We start from the raw sequence: 17,138 nt of genomic DNA on the forward strand, positions 1-17,138 counted from the left end.
TATATATACAGGAGATTACGCCTACAAGTGATTTTGCCTACAGGAGATTACGTCTACAAGCTGATAGACTATGCCTACGATCATTGAACTTAAAACCCCTGGAATGGCAATCACGTGACTTTTGCGTTGATAATAATACGTAACGTGTGCGCCATATTGGAGAGCTAATCGAATGCTGTTTCCGTTTGTAAACAAACGGTGAAAAATGACAGAAATATACATGTTGAATAGTTATTTTCCAGCTGGGTGTTAAAGAAAGCTACTCCAACACAACGTTTAGAGTGACCTGACAGAAGAAAACCTATTTATAACATATGGAGTAGGATATATCAAATGATAAGTAGATGTATAATAGATTTTCGTGGACCATGTTACTCATACAAACTGTTGTATTACAAATGCATAAACCCAGCAAATGATATATTCAGGCAAATAACAACTGTTCCATTATATTAAAATTTATATTACATATGCACAAATGCATATGGAAAATCTTAGCACATGAAGTATTTCGATAAAAACAACACATAGGTATGCTGCCAAAACAGAAACTGTTTTCAAGATTTAAGTGATAATAGCTTATGAATGCATGATATGTATAATACAGTATCTGTAAAAGATGAAATGAACTACTGCAACAACTAAACGGAAATTAAAAACCGTTGTAATAGAGAATAATCAAAATAATGCAAACAAGGAAATGCAGGAATTAGTGTAATCAGATGATTAAACTTATACATACACGTTACAGAAACTGTGGGTTCCGTAAGGTGTTTCCCAAAGCATAACACATCACTAGACCTTACACTATTGATAAAATACACCACACAATGGAGTGGATCTGGCTTTGTATGAATACGAAAGTATTGATCTGCAACTAGCAGGATCCTGATGACATCGTCTGATGGAAGCACCAATCCTCCATTGTTTTGTAGCTTGAGTAGAGTATAGAGATGTCGGTACTGGATATTTGACTTAGTCGTAACCAGCGACTGACGGCCAATGTCACGACAGCACTTTAGTTAGCTTTTGCACAATGTAGCCAGCTATATAGACTATACTGTTACCTATAACAGAAATTTGACATCTGAAATCATTGAGTTCCACAAACTGATCAACTTCTGGAGTAGCCTGTATGATGAGAATCTCGTTTTGAGCAGTAACATTACCTGTCTTACTAGCATCTGATTCTGCACCACATTTGATGATAAGTTTGTGAAGGTAGCCTTAAACTGAGTAACAGTAGGATTATTATTCCAACTCCATAAACAAAAGCATCAATTATAACAATTACATAAAATCAACAAAAATGAATGTCTTATTCACATAAACATAGTACCCTTAATAAACAACAATACAACTAATAAAATAAATGAAAATAAAACAGCTCAAAATGCTACAATATCGCTATGTAAAATGAAAATGTTGCAATTTTCACTGGAAGTCATTCACACCCATCTTAGGCATAAAGCTTAATGGTTGACTTGTAACTAAAATTCACATTACCGTTATTTGATATGAAAAGATTCACCATGTCTTACCCTGTTGTGATGTAGGCAGGGTTGTTAAAAATCGATGATTTTTTTTAAATCAAAAAGATCGATTTCTATTGTTTTATTTGATTTTTTTTATTTAAATCGATTTTTTAAATTTTTTTTGTTCCAAAAAGATGTTTTGTGTTCTAAATTGAAAGTTATTGCTATCAATTTGGAATTTATGATTTGCAGGAGTATTATGTAGTTTTATTACAACAACTAGGAAATGAAAAAACATTTACACAGTTAACATTTGATAAAAAGGACAGCATAATTTATGCGTTGGACATTAAATCCCAGAAACGAAGATGAAGAATCACAGAGAACAGATCACACAACTGCTAAGCTGCAGACATATTCATAGGCAATTGCTGTGGCAGCTGTCACTGTTTTGGGTGCTGTTTGAGGTTTCTAAATTTCTTTCAAATATGTATGGCTACTTTAAGTTGAGCAACCTTGCAGCACTGTGCTTGACAATATGGTTTTAAATTCAATCATTGAAAAGTATCATTCAACATTGAAAAATATTACCTTTAAATGGCTTCAGTCGAACGTTTTAACCTGCTGTCAAAACATAGATCATTGAAATGTTCGTTGCAGATAAGTGCTCAAGGATCAGGCTTATTCACTCTTCTGCGGTTGCGATACCATTGCAAATAACGAGAGTTCTCAGTTGCTTTGTTTGGAAATCTAAAAATTAAAATGTAACTGTAGTTAGTTAGCAACAGCAGTAATAACGATAGTATTATTACTCTTATCTCCTTACTGCTAGCTAGATCCAGGTACAACAATAAATAATATTATAAGCACGACAAACACTTCCTTCAAATATAAATATTTAGAAATAACCTAATGGGTTGTAGTTCCAAAATATTAATATAAAAAAAAATCAAAATTTAAATAATAAAAAAACCTTCATTCTGAAGGAAGAACATTTCACTCACTAGCTTATAAATTTATCTAGTCACCGACAAAATACAGTCAAACTCGTACACTCAGTAGTGACACTGATCGACTCTCACTCACCCAGTGACTAGTGTAGTAGAACTAACTAGTAGTAGCACAACTATTAGTATTCGTAGACTTGAGCAATAGTAATAGAACTAGTAGTAGAAGTGACTCACTTGTGAAATGTCATGCCTTTTCCTTTAAAAGTCCATTCTTGCGGTTTTTGCAGTTCATGGAATAGCAATAGCACTGTGCACCTACACCCTTATCTCTCGTACATAAATTATTAGTAGCAATCTCAGTAGTCTGTTCCTTTGATCGAGCGGTGTATTCGTGACCTTCCATAGCTGTTAAATCTGAAATTAGATTTCTTTCTCACATTGAAAGCAATGAAATTAACTTGAACATTAACTGATAATGGCGTCGACCGGATTTCCGTACTCGCGAGTGACCTCTTGCCATTCCAGGGGTTTTAAGTTCAATGCCTACGATCTAGGATATTGCCCCTACTTTAATTCTGTGAATGGTGATGCAGAAAATTACGAATGGCACGATGAATGCATGTTATGAATGTGTGTTGATGTATTTTATTATGTAAATTATTTTTTATAACAAATCCTATTATCATCCATATATCAAATCCTTGCAAATACATAAATTTAATTCGAGTTGATTATTGGGAACCATGGTGATTTAACAGCCGTTTATTTGCAACAAAGCGGATTATTGAAGTTAAAACCACATTTTTATTGAATCATTAAGCAAAAAACAAGCGTATGTATTTTTGAAGTTACTCTTATACATACAGACACATGTCAATAACTGAGTATTTCTATGTTATCAGCAGCCCATCACTAAAAGTGATCAATGGTTGTTGGTCAATATATCATTTCATAACTTTGGAGTTGTTTTTTATCTCCTATTGCATACCATTATGTTTCACTTTTACATGGAGCCTCCCTCACAGCCGGTTGAGATCACCCTTGAGTACATATGCATATATACAGAGTAAATTACAAATACAAGTTATATGATTTACAATAGCGTCATCCATCATGAATGAGCAAAAGAAGGCTCTCATAAAAATTTGATTTTTCTGCATATAACCTGTTATTTCACTTTGATACAAAAGAAATTATTTACTAAACAATATTGTTTTAGCAAGAAAAAATATGACATATAAAGGAGCCAACTCTAAATTAACAAAAAGACCACAAAACAATTAAGCATGTTTGATAAAATTATGCTAAAGTGGCCATAGCTTCAACCACATTGTGATGCTGTAATAAATATCTTTGAAATGAAGTAAAAACTCATTTCTCAATCTCCTTGCATGGCTACTATAACTGCTCCTTCTCTTTAGCTTTGCTATATAATAAGCATAGATTAAAAGACTATTTCGAAGTGAATACCATTTAGACTTATACAAAATTACTCACTTTTGTATAATTTGGAGGAATTGGGCTACTTTTGTACACACAACAGTTCATATGCTAAGTACACATTCTTGCAGTATTTTTACTTGCTGAAGTTTTCCTATTTCATCAATTGAATCAATAGATAGATTATAAGTTTAGGATTTATTCTGCAAAAAAATACAAACATCCAGTTACAGATTTATTTGCTCCATTTTTTCATTCATCACATATAAGCACCATCATGTCAGTGATACATCTTGAAATGGTAGTATCTGTACTTGTACTAGTATTTGTTCAATAACGTATGTATCGTCATATCACCCTATCTTCTGACTGTCATCATTCTTTCTCAATTGACTTTCAATGTTCTACAAAGTAGAGTAGAAGGTCATGAAAAAGCAATATGTTTTTTGAGAATATTAGAAAGTATGATAATGCAATTTACTTTCTCTAGCTCGATACATTAGAAACCCAACACTGAGCGGATAAGAAAATTTGCACAGAGAGATGAGGAGAAAAATGGCAGCAATTATAAACAAGTATTGTAAGTGTTTTGGCTCACCATAAACTAATGAGTTAACTTTATATGAGATACAAAAACAATTTGTAAAATTGGTTTCTTTGTAAATACAAATTTGGTAAAATTCACTCAAAAGAACCTTAACCGTAGAGCACTAAGTACAAGTACATTTTTTTAATTTATAACAAACATTTATGGCACTGTAATGATAACCCACTACTTTTTGATTCGTATGCCAATCACACGCATTAATAATATTATTTTATACTACAGAAAGAAAGATTGTATACCCATACCTCTGGCAGAGTCACCTATCACTGGAATGATCGCCACAGCTGCACCTCTCATTGACAACGTACCATCTCAGATGGAGCAAGATAGAGCACATAGCAGCCATTGAGATATTTCTGAGAGGTATAAAAACAGTAACATAGCAGTTTAATCGGTAAATTTTAGATGAAATTTTCGGAGTAGAATTATGTAGGACTAATCACTAGCACCAGACTTGACAAAATAACTGCAAGTATCTACAAACTAGGAATTCACTGATTTAGGTTATCAATTAGTTTTGATGCTGGAAATAAATTGTCCTAATTTACATAACATAGAATTAATGGTTAAATGCACATAATTTTTGCAAGATACAGAACAAATCAACCTAAGCTAAGTTATAGGTATAATATTCTAAAATGTTCAAACAGTAATATAATGATTAAACTTTTGCTTCATATTTTGTGAACCAAAAGCCCTGCTAATCATTGTATGAGCTAGTTTAGCCTGTTTAGACTAGCTTTAAGAAAGGAGTCGTGTGTTCAACAACAGCAAAACTTTAACAGACAACTCCCAAACCGCTTGTTGAGAGAGTCTAGAGCTATTTTTGTGCCTGCTACATATTGCATAAAATGATGCTTGGTAGGCTAAGAGACGAGGTATTAAGGGACTCCATGCGAGTGCCGAGAAAGTGGCCGAAGATGAACTGACAACTTAGCTGATAACACAAAGCCTCAACAGCTACACAAGACAAAGCTCCCATGCTGCAACAAGATTTATGCTCTCTTGAATCTTGAGCCAAAATTTGGCACATGAAATTTAATCCACAAAAGTATTACCATTTCTCTATTGGCAAGTCGTCTTTGCCAATGGATACAAATAACTTTCTCATCTTATATGATCACCATTTTCAAAGTGTGACTTCTAATCCTTATTTTGTGGTAGAGTTGCAAAATGATCTGAAATTTAATCAACATATTTTTAAAATTGAATCCGAGGAAGAGCAATTAATCGGCATGCTTACAACGGTTCTGAAAGATGCAGATCAAAAGACAAAAAGATAGCTGATACTTCACGAGTTAGACCTGGTCCTGAGTATGGCTGCATGGTTTGGGACCCATACCTTACAAAGGATATTACTTTACTAAAGTGAACTCAAAACGCTGCACTGAGATTTTTGTATAGACAAAAAAACAGAGTTAGTTTTCTTCAACTATGAGAAATTAATTATTTTGAAACCTTGAAAGACAGATGAGTTAAACTTTGTCATAATGTTTTTAGTAAAATTCTGGGTAGTGATATTGACTTATTGATCAGGACCAATATCAATATACCAATATTGACATTGGCCCCATTCGCTACCTGGGACTTGTAATTTAGATGTTGCGTACAAAGCTACATACATGGAAAATGGTAGCATACAGCCTGCTACACGGTGTTGACGTTTCATAATTTACAGTTTTAGACTAATTGTACTGCTCAGAGGATGAAATTTTTAATGTAATGTTACTTATCACAATTAGCCATCCCAAAACAAACAGTTTTAACTCATGATTCAACCTTTCGATCAATCAACCTTGCTTGCAACACAAAATAATAAAACCACTACATAATTATATGTAATATATATTATGTATATGGTATAATATACCAAAGATATAATATTACTACTACTATGTATATATTAGCAATGCATAAGACATGTCTAAAACAATGTTTTACAAAGCAAGCTAAAACAAAGCAATGCGTAAAACATTAAAAGTGACCAGAAGAATGGAACAATTTAGTTATAAAACAACTATTTATTTTTTTGTTATTTATTCGTAAATAGTCATATTATTTTGTCTCATTTATTTACCCAAACTCGTTTGACTATTAAATTACTATAAGCAGACAGACCAATGCCCAATATATCGAATTATTAGTACTAGTTCACCGTTAGTTGCAGACTATTAATTAATTACAAACTATCAACAAATAATAATTCGTAGTACAACGAATGGTACTATCACCCTAAGGTGGTGATGATTTTATCAGACTCAAAGCATCTACCAAAGCTTTGAGATTTTAAGCACACATCTTAGCGTTATTGTGGCTCCGAACAGCCACCAGTAGTAATAGTAGCAGTGGTAGTAATCGTTAAGAATGCCAAGAAAGGAAAGGAGATAATAAATTGTTTTTATTTTACACTTCCACGATTTTCGTTCTGATTGATAGATGACTTTAATCAATAGTATGTTTTTCAATCAATGTTAAGTGAAAACACTATTATTGCATTATTTTTTACGATTTTTCTTACATTTTTTCTTCAACAATCAATGGTATGCACCAGTACTGTATTGTCCTATTAGGAGACTCCGGAACCGTCCGGAGCACTTTTCTTCTGTCAAAATCTCGGAAATTGCGAAATCGGCAGTGTACATAGTGGAATTCATTACGTGGCACTAAAATTCACAGGCCCGTATTCCCTGAGGCGGCTGGGCAGCTGAGTCGCCCCAACTTTTTAGTGATCTTCGGCGGCTAATTAGTAAGAATTTCAGTCTAAGCTCATTCACTTGGAATTTCCAACAACTAATTACCTAGCGCTCTAGCGCAACGTTGCGCTCTAGCGCTACGAGCTATGAAGTGGAGAGGCTCACTAATTACAGTCAAACATGGATAACTCGTCCACGGATAGCTCGAACACATGGTTAATTCGAACATTTCCTTTGGTCCGTTCCCACGTAATGATAAATTGCTATAGATAACTCGAACTCAACACTGTTAATTCGAACTGTTTTTTTGCCCAACAGCTACCGAAACGGTTGTTTTCGCTTTAGAAAATCACTTTATTCAAAGCCATAGAGGTAAACTTCATCTTTTCGTAATTCATAAGCGTCGTTATTACCACCATCGGCAAAATATTTTTGTCAACGACTTTTCTAAAAGTTTGGTGAAATTTGATTTATACTGCGATACGATGAATAGCACGGGCTAGCCGGGTCACGCGCGCAAGAATTTTCGCCACGCACATACAAAACAAAAATCGCATGTTGTTTTGTATGTGCGTGGCGAAAATCCTTGAGTGCGTGACTCGGCTAGCCCGTGATGAATAGTTTTCCGACGTTGATTCCGTGTTGAATCAACGTCGGAATGTTGAATGTTTAAAACGTCTTAAAAAATGTTGTAATTAAACGTATACGTTGTCTGAGCTACAAAAAACTATTCATCGTTTGACCTAAACACAGAATACGTGTGTACATTCAATAAGTATCTATTAAAAAAGCGTGAGTGCTATAGAATGTACCGTGAAACCTCGTAAAACTTCTAATTGAACTGCCTCGGAGTGTTGCTCTTAACGAATCCCAGGTAAAGTAAGGTAATCTGCATAAACTTCAAAAAAAAACGGCAAAATTGATCGTGGGTAAAACCCCAAAAGAAAAAAATGTCTTTTCTTTTGAGCATTTCAACAACGATCAAGTTTTGCCAATGTCAATCTGAAAAAACGTCCTGGCAATAACATCACCTCAAACAACAAACCAATCTCAAGTGATAGAAAAATCTCTATACTTTTTCATGAAAACGTTTTAAACTTCACATTAGAAGCATTTAATTTGAAACAAGCCATTTGTGCTTTTGATTTATATTATAGTTTGTATATGTACATGTATCTACTAATAAATAAGTAAATATATGGACTTGTGACAGTGCTCTGATAACTTGAATGCTCTGATAATTCGAACACTTTTGCTCGGTCCCTTGAAGTTCGAGTTATCCATGTTTGACTGTATGTGAAAATATTTCGACGAATGAGGTTGCATGAAAGTGTAAACAGAAGCCATCTTGCTCAGTTACGTCCCATTTGAGCAGTTTTGGAAAGAGATTCTACTCTACGGCAGTTTCGTGATGGCGGCGATTATCTGTTCATTTTGAGCTCTTAAGAGCTTGTAATCACATTTCCACATATTTTGCACCTACAACAGCAGAGTAAGACATGGTGAATCTTTTGATACCAAATAACTATAATGTAAATTTTGTTGCAAGTCAACCTTTAAGGATTATGATGTTTCTTCATTCTCCCCTGTTTTCTTTTTCTCTCTTGCATTTTTCGCAACACCCTCAAACTGGCGCCCGGGGCACTTGCCCCCCTGCCCCCTGAATACGATAATTCTCATCTCCCTTTTTGCTACTCAACACTGAATGTTTTGAACAACATGGTATCAAAACAGAGGTGGATAAAAATACAGAGAATACATATTTTTTTGTAACATATAATGTACCTTCTGAGGATAACGTGGAAAATCAAATATGGTTGGGACAGCATCCTGAGTAAGGCGAATCATTTGCCCTGTATTTTCTAAGCAAGCCTTTTCAAAATGAACAGAGTGGAGTACAGAGCTCGTGGTGGGAGTCCAGAAATCTCGCTTCATATTGACCATCCATACTGCAAGTACAAACCGGCGGCTGAATGGGAATCTGCAGCAAATGTACCCGGTAAATACATGAAGTCAATTTGATTCTAGAGGTAGCAAGGCAAAATCTACTCCGCAGTCTAATAGTACTGCTACAGTCAACATCAACCTGATGTTGACTGTAGCAGTACTATTAAACTGTGGAGTAGATTTTGATGATCAGGTTTATTTCCAAAAATGGTTAAATGTAAAAATGAAAACAAGTTGCGATCACGAAAAAAATAGCGGCGATTTCTTTGGCTTTCGACATGATTTTGGATTTGCTAAAAACATATCAGAAGTTCTTCCTAATAACTGCTGTTTAAGTTAAACTAAAAGAGAGAGTTTTAAGAACTGAATGTAAACATGCTGAAGGGAAGTAAAAAGTATTTAAATGTTTAATTTAACTTTCTCCCCTTTTATAATAGAATATATTATATATATATATATTATATATTATTTAGAACTACTATCATGGTCGATACCACTACTGTGGCCATAATAGCCTGGCATAAGTGTGAGTGGCCATAGGCTGACATCGACAACGATGTGACTGATCTCGATCATGGTGACCAACATAACAACTAACATTAGAATCATAGAGTTCCTTGAAAGGAGTTTCAAAGAAATAAGTAAACTTGAAAATCATTTCACAACTGTGAAATGTAGATTTATGGCGATATGTGAACATTCACTAAAACTAAAAAGTATTTGTTGTTCAACTGAAAACATTTGACAAAATTGGGGAACTAAACGATACATAACCGTACATAAAATGTAATACATGGGACTACACAATGGGCTGATCGCAAACGACTTCCAATTCAGGTGAACTTCCAACTTCATTTTCGAATACAGGGAAGCATACATGGGAAGCATACATAGCTGTACATGGGAAGCATAATTGAACTTACGAATGAAATGTCCATCCACATCCTTTATAGTATCTATTAGAACAGTTGATTGCAGCGAATGTAGGCATGCTTAATAGTCGAAATTCATCACAACAAAGTACAGACGGTCAGTCTGTACACAAATCCCTATTCCAGCTTTCTCATGCTAGATTTTTCAGAAGTGCAACATGGCAGACTCGCGGCGTCACTTCTTCGAGCCAATGAAATGTCCAGGTGGTAGAGGTCAGTGGGCACTAAGAGATGGTGGAGTGGAGAAATAAGCAGATGCTTCTCTTCCTCCCGCAATTATAAGTGGGCTTAAAGAGAGATCACAATTGTATGACAATCACAGGACACCACCAATTGCCAGTGACGAATTTAGAAATACTGATACATATTTGCTAAATATAAAACATAGCATGGCTCAAATAAGATACACCGTCTATATTGTAATACGTTGTTGTTAAAGCTTGTTGTTAACTATATATTTTGGAGAAGATGTCTGGTTATGTTTTTTTGTATTACAATACATGTTTATAAATGTTTGTCACAAAGAAAGCCAAAACTACAAGTGCTGGACATTTTTTAAAGCGCTGTATTGTTCTGTGAATCTTGTGAAGATGTGTAGACAAGGATGGCCAAACAAGCTATATATTATCACGATAGTGTGTGTGTGCGTGTGTGTGTCTCACACTTTTCAGCCACAAGTTTGAGTTTAGAAATTGTTATGAGCAGGATTCAAACTCATGAGGATTCAGCTTTCAACTAACACTCTACACTCTACACTAACACCTGTAGATAAACACTCTACACTAACACCTGTAGATAAACACTCTACACTAACACCTGTAGATAAACACTCTACACTAACACCTGTAGATAAACACTCTACACTAACACCTGTAGATAAACACTCTACACTAACACCTGTAGATAAACACTCTACACTAACACCTGTAGATAAACACTCTACACTAACACCTGTAGATAAACACTCTACACTAACACCTGTAGATAAACACTCTACACTAACACCTGTAGATAAACACTCTACACTAACACCTGTAGATAAACACTCTACACTAACACCTGTAGATAAACACTCTACACTAACACCTGTAGATAAACACTCTACTCTAACACCTGTAGATAAACACTCTCCACTAACACCTGTAGATAAACACTCTACACTAACACCTGTAGATAAACACTCTACACTAACACCTGTAGATAAACACTCTACACTAACACCTGTAGATAAACACTCTACACTAACACCTGTAGATAAACACTCTACACTAACACCTGTAGATAAACACTCTACCACAGAAATATTCGAACACCTAGTCTATATGACAATAACAGAAATGTTTTTGCAACTGTACATGGGACACCAAGGTTCTAAATGTTATGGAAATTTTATTAATTTTGGAAATTCCAATTTTATGCTAACAACAATCGCATTAGCCCTACAAAAGGCGGAAAGCATCAAATAAAATGAGATAACAACAATGGTCGGTAGGTAATAAGATCTCACAGAATGATGCTCGTGATACATAATTACCTATTTTAGAATGCCAATACAAACTAACAAGAAGGTTTCAAGATGGCTTGCCAATAAAAATATAGACAAGCATCCTGTTGGTTTGTACATTGCAGATTTAAACTTTTTGCTGAAAACCCGCTCGATTGATGTGAACAGCCAGCTTTCTTACACCCTGACAAGATGGCTCCAAGCTACATCAAACACTGACAAGATGACTCCAAGCTACATCAAACACTGATGAGATGACTCCAAGCTACATCAAACACTGATGAGATGACTCCAAGCTACATCAAACACTGACAAGAAGACTCCAAGCTACATCAAACACTGATGAGATGACTCCAAGCTACATCAAACACTGACGAGATGACTCCAAGCTACATCAAACACTGACAGGATGACTCCAAGCTACATCAAATACTGACAAGAACTCCAAGCTACATCAAACACTGACAAGATGACTCCAAGCTACATCAAACACTAACAAGATGACTCCAAGCTACATCAAACACTGACAAGATGACTCCAAGCTACATCAAACACTGACAGGATGACTCCAAGCTACATCAAATACTGACAAGAACTCCAAGCTACATCAAACACTGACAAGATGACTCCAAGCTACATCAAACACTAACAAGATGACTCCAAGCTACATCAAACACTGATGAGATGACTCCAAGCTACATCAAACACTGACAAGAAGACTCCAAGCTACATCAAACACTGATGAGATGACTCCAAGCTACATCAAACACTGACGAGATGACTCCAAGCTACATCAAACACTGACAGGATGACTCCAAGCTACATCAAATACTGACAAGAACTCCAAGCTACATCAAACACTGACAAGATGACTCCAAGCTACATCAAACACTAACAAGATGACTCCAAGCTACATCAAACACTGACAAGATAACTCCAAGCTACATCAAACACTGACAAGATGACTCCAAGCTACATCAAACACTGACAAGATGACTCCAAGCTACATCAAACACTGATAAGATGACTCCAAGCTACATCAAACACTGACAAGATAACTCCAAGCTACATCAAACACTGACAAGAAGACTCCAAGCTACATCAAATACTGACAAGATGACTCCAAGCTACATCAAACACTAACAAGATGACTCCAAGCTACATCAAACGATCAATGCTGCAAATGGAGGAATAAAAAGAAGTATTTTGTACAACTACATTTGTGTTGGTCCTTCTAGATGTTTCTATCTATGTAAACAAGGTGGGTTGGACTCTTTTACTGCTCATGCTTTTTCTCCAATTGTCATTTACGTTACAGATTCACCAATAGTTAAAGTGCTTACGATTACTGTTCGTGTTTAGCTCCGCCCGCCTCCTATATAAGATCCTGTCAGTCGAGAGAGAGGGGAAAGAGAGGGGGGAGGAGGAGAAGGAACGGGGAAAGAGAGCGAGAGAGGCAATTGAGGGCATTTTTTTTCTACGTTTTTATTGCACGACAATTGCAGAACTCACTCTCAACTCAAATGTTCCTTTCATAAGCAGGATTAACCAGTTTGGAGTTGCCCTCTCCGGAAGACAAAGATTAGAGCCCAAATAACTACTATCTTGAAAAGTGAATCCAATTTACCTGTAATGAATAAAACATTCTAAAAAAAACTCATCAGCTGTAACATTCAAATTTTCATGTAATATTTACCCCATGAATAAAGCCATGAGGACGCGATTCATATGCGATTCATATGCGCTATCAACGAAAAACAGCATTTAAAGCTTACTTATTGTGAGGAAAAGAGAGTTAATAGCATAAATTAACAATAATAAAAGCAATTCAGACAGATTTTAATACCGAAGATGCATCTGAAGTTGTCAAAGAAAAGCTTTTTGGACCTTGAGCTACAAAAACTTTGAAGTAAAACACACACCAGAAGCAGACACAAAACAACCAACAAACCACCGACAAGTATTTAGTTTGCTACGTATGTGGTGAAGGTAAATTTGACAAGTTCCACATTAATTTGACAAATGAGTGTGGAACAACGGAATATGTCTGCGACTACGTGCCACAAAATAAAAGAGCGCTTGGTGATGGCTTGTAAGACATAAAAAGAACGGCAGCAATCAAAGCGTAAAACAAGCTGTTGCGGTCATGAAAAGGATGACCCTAGAACTACAATAGATTGTACAGATGAATGCACAGTCTGTTAATCCAGAGGTAGATACTGTAGCAAGCAAGAAACTATCCAACCAGGAGTTAAAAGCCTAGAAAAAATATGAACTTTGCGCATTAATGCAAGACTATGAATCAGCTACTTGGAAAAACTATAGAAAGAGAATCTGATGCTTATGAGTGCTGACTGGCCTATTTATGATTGGTTTGCATTGTCAGACAATTTGAAAAGCAAAATAGAAACTCTTGAAAATGTTATCAAAATTAGTCATAACCATTTTAAACAACTGCTAAATACACAGATAGCTGAATGTCTGCGATAGGTGATCACACATGCACGCAGGCACACACACAAGTACATATATGCATGAATGTGTACTGAGATTTACCAAGTAATATAAGCACTGCCATTATAGATACATAATATGAGATAGATTAATAAACAAAAAATATGGAAAAAGTTTAAGATGAAACTCACTGGCTTGTAAATATATAAATACATGTACGCCTAATCTACCTACCCTAAAGTAAATGAAATAGCTTTCAATGGCTCGGTAAGTTACCTCTTAAATTTGTTCTCTATCTTCCCTAACTTCTTTCCTTTTTCAGGTGATGATCTAGTAATTTATCTCACATAATATGTATACCTGTGGTTTATATGCCGAATTGTAGTATTTATATTACAGTGTTGATTTGTGTCTTAGTATAATAAGTATATGTATAAATGTAACTATTTGAATCAAAGGTAATGGAAAGCTGATTATATATAAATATAATCAGATAGTATAGACTATGTATATTTATATATATGTGTATATATATGTATATATACTGCATATATACTATATATAAAGTATATATACATACACAGTATAGCCTATATACAATATACAATTTTATTGGGCAGTCCATAATCATTTTTATACAAAATGTTTTACATACGGGGCTACAAAAAATCAACAATTAAAAAGATATTGCCATGTAGTGCAAAAAAAGTTTATACAAGGAAGACTTGAAACTACTAAGTTCAGGTGTACATCATGTACATCTGTAATACTTGTTACCTTCTCTGATTACAGTAAAAATTTGTAACATTTCCAAGTTTATTTCATGAGTTCCACAGAGATACAAAAATATAAAGATAATTGATAGTAATATTAGTATTTATATAATATTAATGGTGGACAACTGATCAAAGTTTATTGTAACACATTTATATAAAAAGGAATTCGACACAAGTACAGAAGGGTTTGAAATCCACAACAGCTTTTTAGGCCTAGCCTACATTTGGTAGGAAAAGATTACTGCATGATGGCTTTCCCTTTTTTAGCATAAATTAAAAGTTTATTAGAAAGCTGTGATGCCAAGGTAATAAATATATATATTTGTAGCATGTTTGTGGAAGTTCAATGACTTTCACAGAGATGAACAACCAGAAAGTATTCGGTAATAATGGCATAAAGCTACCACAGTTTAGTAGTTTCATGAGAAAAAGTTGAACATAATTAACAATGTTTTGAAGCGAAAAGCAATGAATTATAACATTTCTGTTAAAATTGATTAAACTGACAACTACAGCAAAAGCAGCACAAAAAATAAATTTTACGGAAGTTAAACAGAAGTTAATCAGATAGAACAAAACAAATAAACAAAAAAAAGATATAATTTTTTGCTCTGATTGAGACATTCTCAAGCTTTAGTTAACTCCGTTAGTAAGTAGTAGTTAGTAAGTCAGTCAAATAAAATGAGCGCCATCCTAGTGGTTGATCCTAACGCCCTTTTGGGATGACCCTAAACACTTTTGGGCCTAAAACCTGAGAAGTATAAAAGATTTTGATACATACAAAATTTCAGACGGATCGTTTAATTAGAATCTAATTCCTATAGCTGAAATACCCACGACTGAACTAAGCCAAATATAGATCTATAGACATTGTGGAATGTTCTGGGTATCGAAGTAACGCAACTACCAATTGTGCTAATTCAACTACATATAATAAGGTTCTATTTAACAGCGACGAGAGTGTAGAATGTAGATCATTCATAACCTAAACACAAAATTAGGTTCAAATAGCAAGAATGTTGGAATAATTTTGTTGGTTATGTTAACTTGTGATATACGATTCAATTTATTGATAAAATAAAAGGGTTAAAATATATTCGTTAGAAATGCTTAATTTATATTTTGGCAAATCAAACTTTATGGAATAGAAAAAATTAGAGAGCTTGGAGGCAAAATCTAATAGGCAAATGAAAGTTTAGCAACTCTTGAGAACACAAAGCTACTACTAGCAAATACAGTCAAAGTACGAATGTGTCGTATAACCACAGACAACTTCGAAATGAAAGAAGGGAGGATAACTACAACTTTTTTTAATATTATAGCTATAATATCAGTGCAGAGAAACAAATTGTTCCACTTTGATGAATACTTGAAGATGAATATGAATAGTTAATTTATTTAAAAAAAAATTTTCACAACTTTAAAATAACATTGTTGAAATGAAACCTTGCTAGAAAAATTTAGATAGTTGTGATTATATTCTTTAATCTTTTAATATGAGCAAATAGAGAAAGCTTGCTTCTGATCTTAGCAAAAGTATTCCAAAGCTTATAAGTCAATAAAATATTTAGCGGCACTCGGGCATACAGCCAATACAATGCAGGCATACAGCCAATACAATGCAGGCATACAGCCAATACAATGCAGGCATACAGCCAATACAATGCAGGCATACAGCCAATACAATGCAAGCATACAGCCAATACAATGCAGGCATACAGCCAATACAATGCAGGCATACAGCCAATACAATGCAAGCATACAGCCAATACAATGCAGGCATACAGCCAATACAATGCAGGCATACAGCCAATACAATGCAGGCATACAGCCAATACAATGCAGGCATACAGCCAATACATTGCAGGCATACGGCCAATACAATGCAGTCATACAGCCAATACAATGCAGGCATACAGCCAATACAATGCAGGCATACAGCCAATACAATGCAGGCATACAGCCAATACAATGCAGGCATACAGCCAATACAATGCAGGCATACAGCCAATACAATGCAGGCATACAGCCAATACAATGCAGGCATACAGCCAATACAATGCAGGCATACAGCCAATACAATGCAGGCATACAGCCAATACAATGCAGGCATACAGCCAATACAATGCAAGCATACAGCCAATACAATGCAGGCATACAGCCAATACAATGCAGGCATACAGCCAATACAATGCAGGCATACAGCCAATACAATGCAGGCATACAGCCAATACATTGCAGGCATACGGCCAATACAATGCAGTCATACAGCCAATACAATGCAGGCATACAGCCAATACAATGCAGGCATACAGCCAATACAATGCAGGCATACAGCCAATACAATGCAGGCATACAGC

The 17,138-nt window shown here is 35.0% G+C and overlaps 1 long non-coding RNA gene across 1 annotated transcript; it reads left to right on the forward strand.

Annotated features, from left to right (window-relative positions):
• The first annotated feature begins 230 nt into the window (after positions 1 to 230).
• LOC137406441 (uncharacterized) lies at positions 231 to 5,858 on the forward strand. The gene is made up of 4 exons (XR_010979871.1): positions 231 to 319; positions 4,356 to 4,445; positions 4,695 to 4,835; positions 5,338 to 5,858. It is a non-coding gene; the product is annotated as an uncharacterized lncRNA (long non-coding RNA).
• The last annotated feature ends 11,280 nt before the right edge of the window (positions 5,859 to 17,138 follow it).

Source organism: Watersipora subatra, chromosome 10 (assembly GCF_963576615.1).
Source record: "Watersipora subatra chromosome 10, tzWatSuba1.1, whole genome shotgun sequence".
NCBI classification, from domain to species: domain Eukaryota; kingdom Metazoa; phylum Bryozoa; class Gymnolaemata; order Cheilostomatida; family Watersiporidae; genus Watersipora; species Watersipora subatra.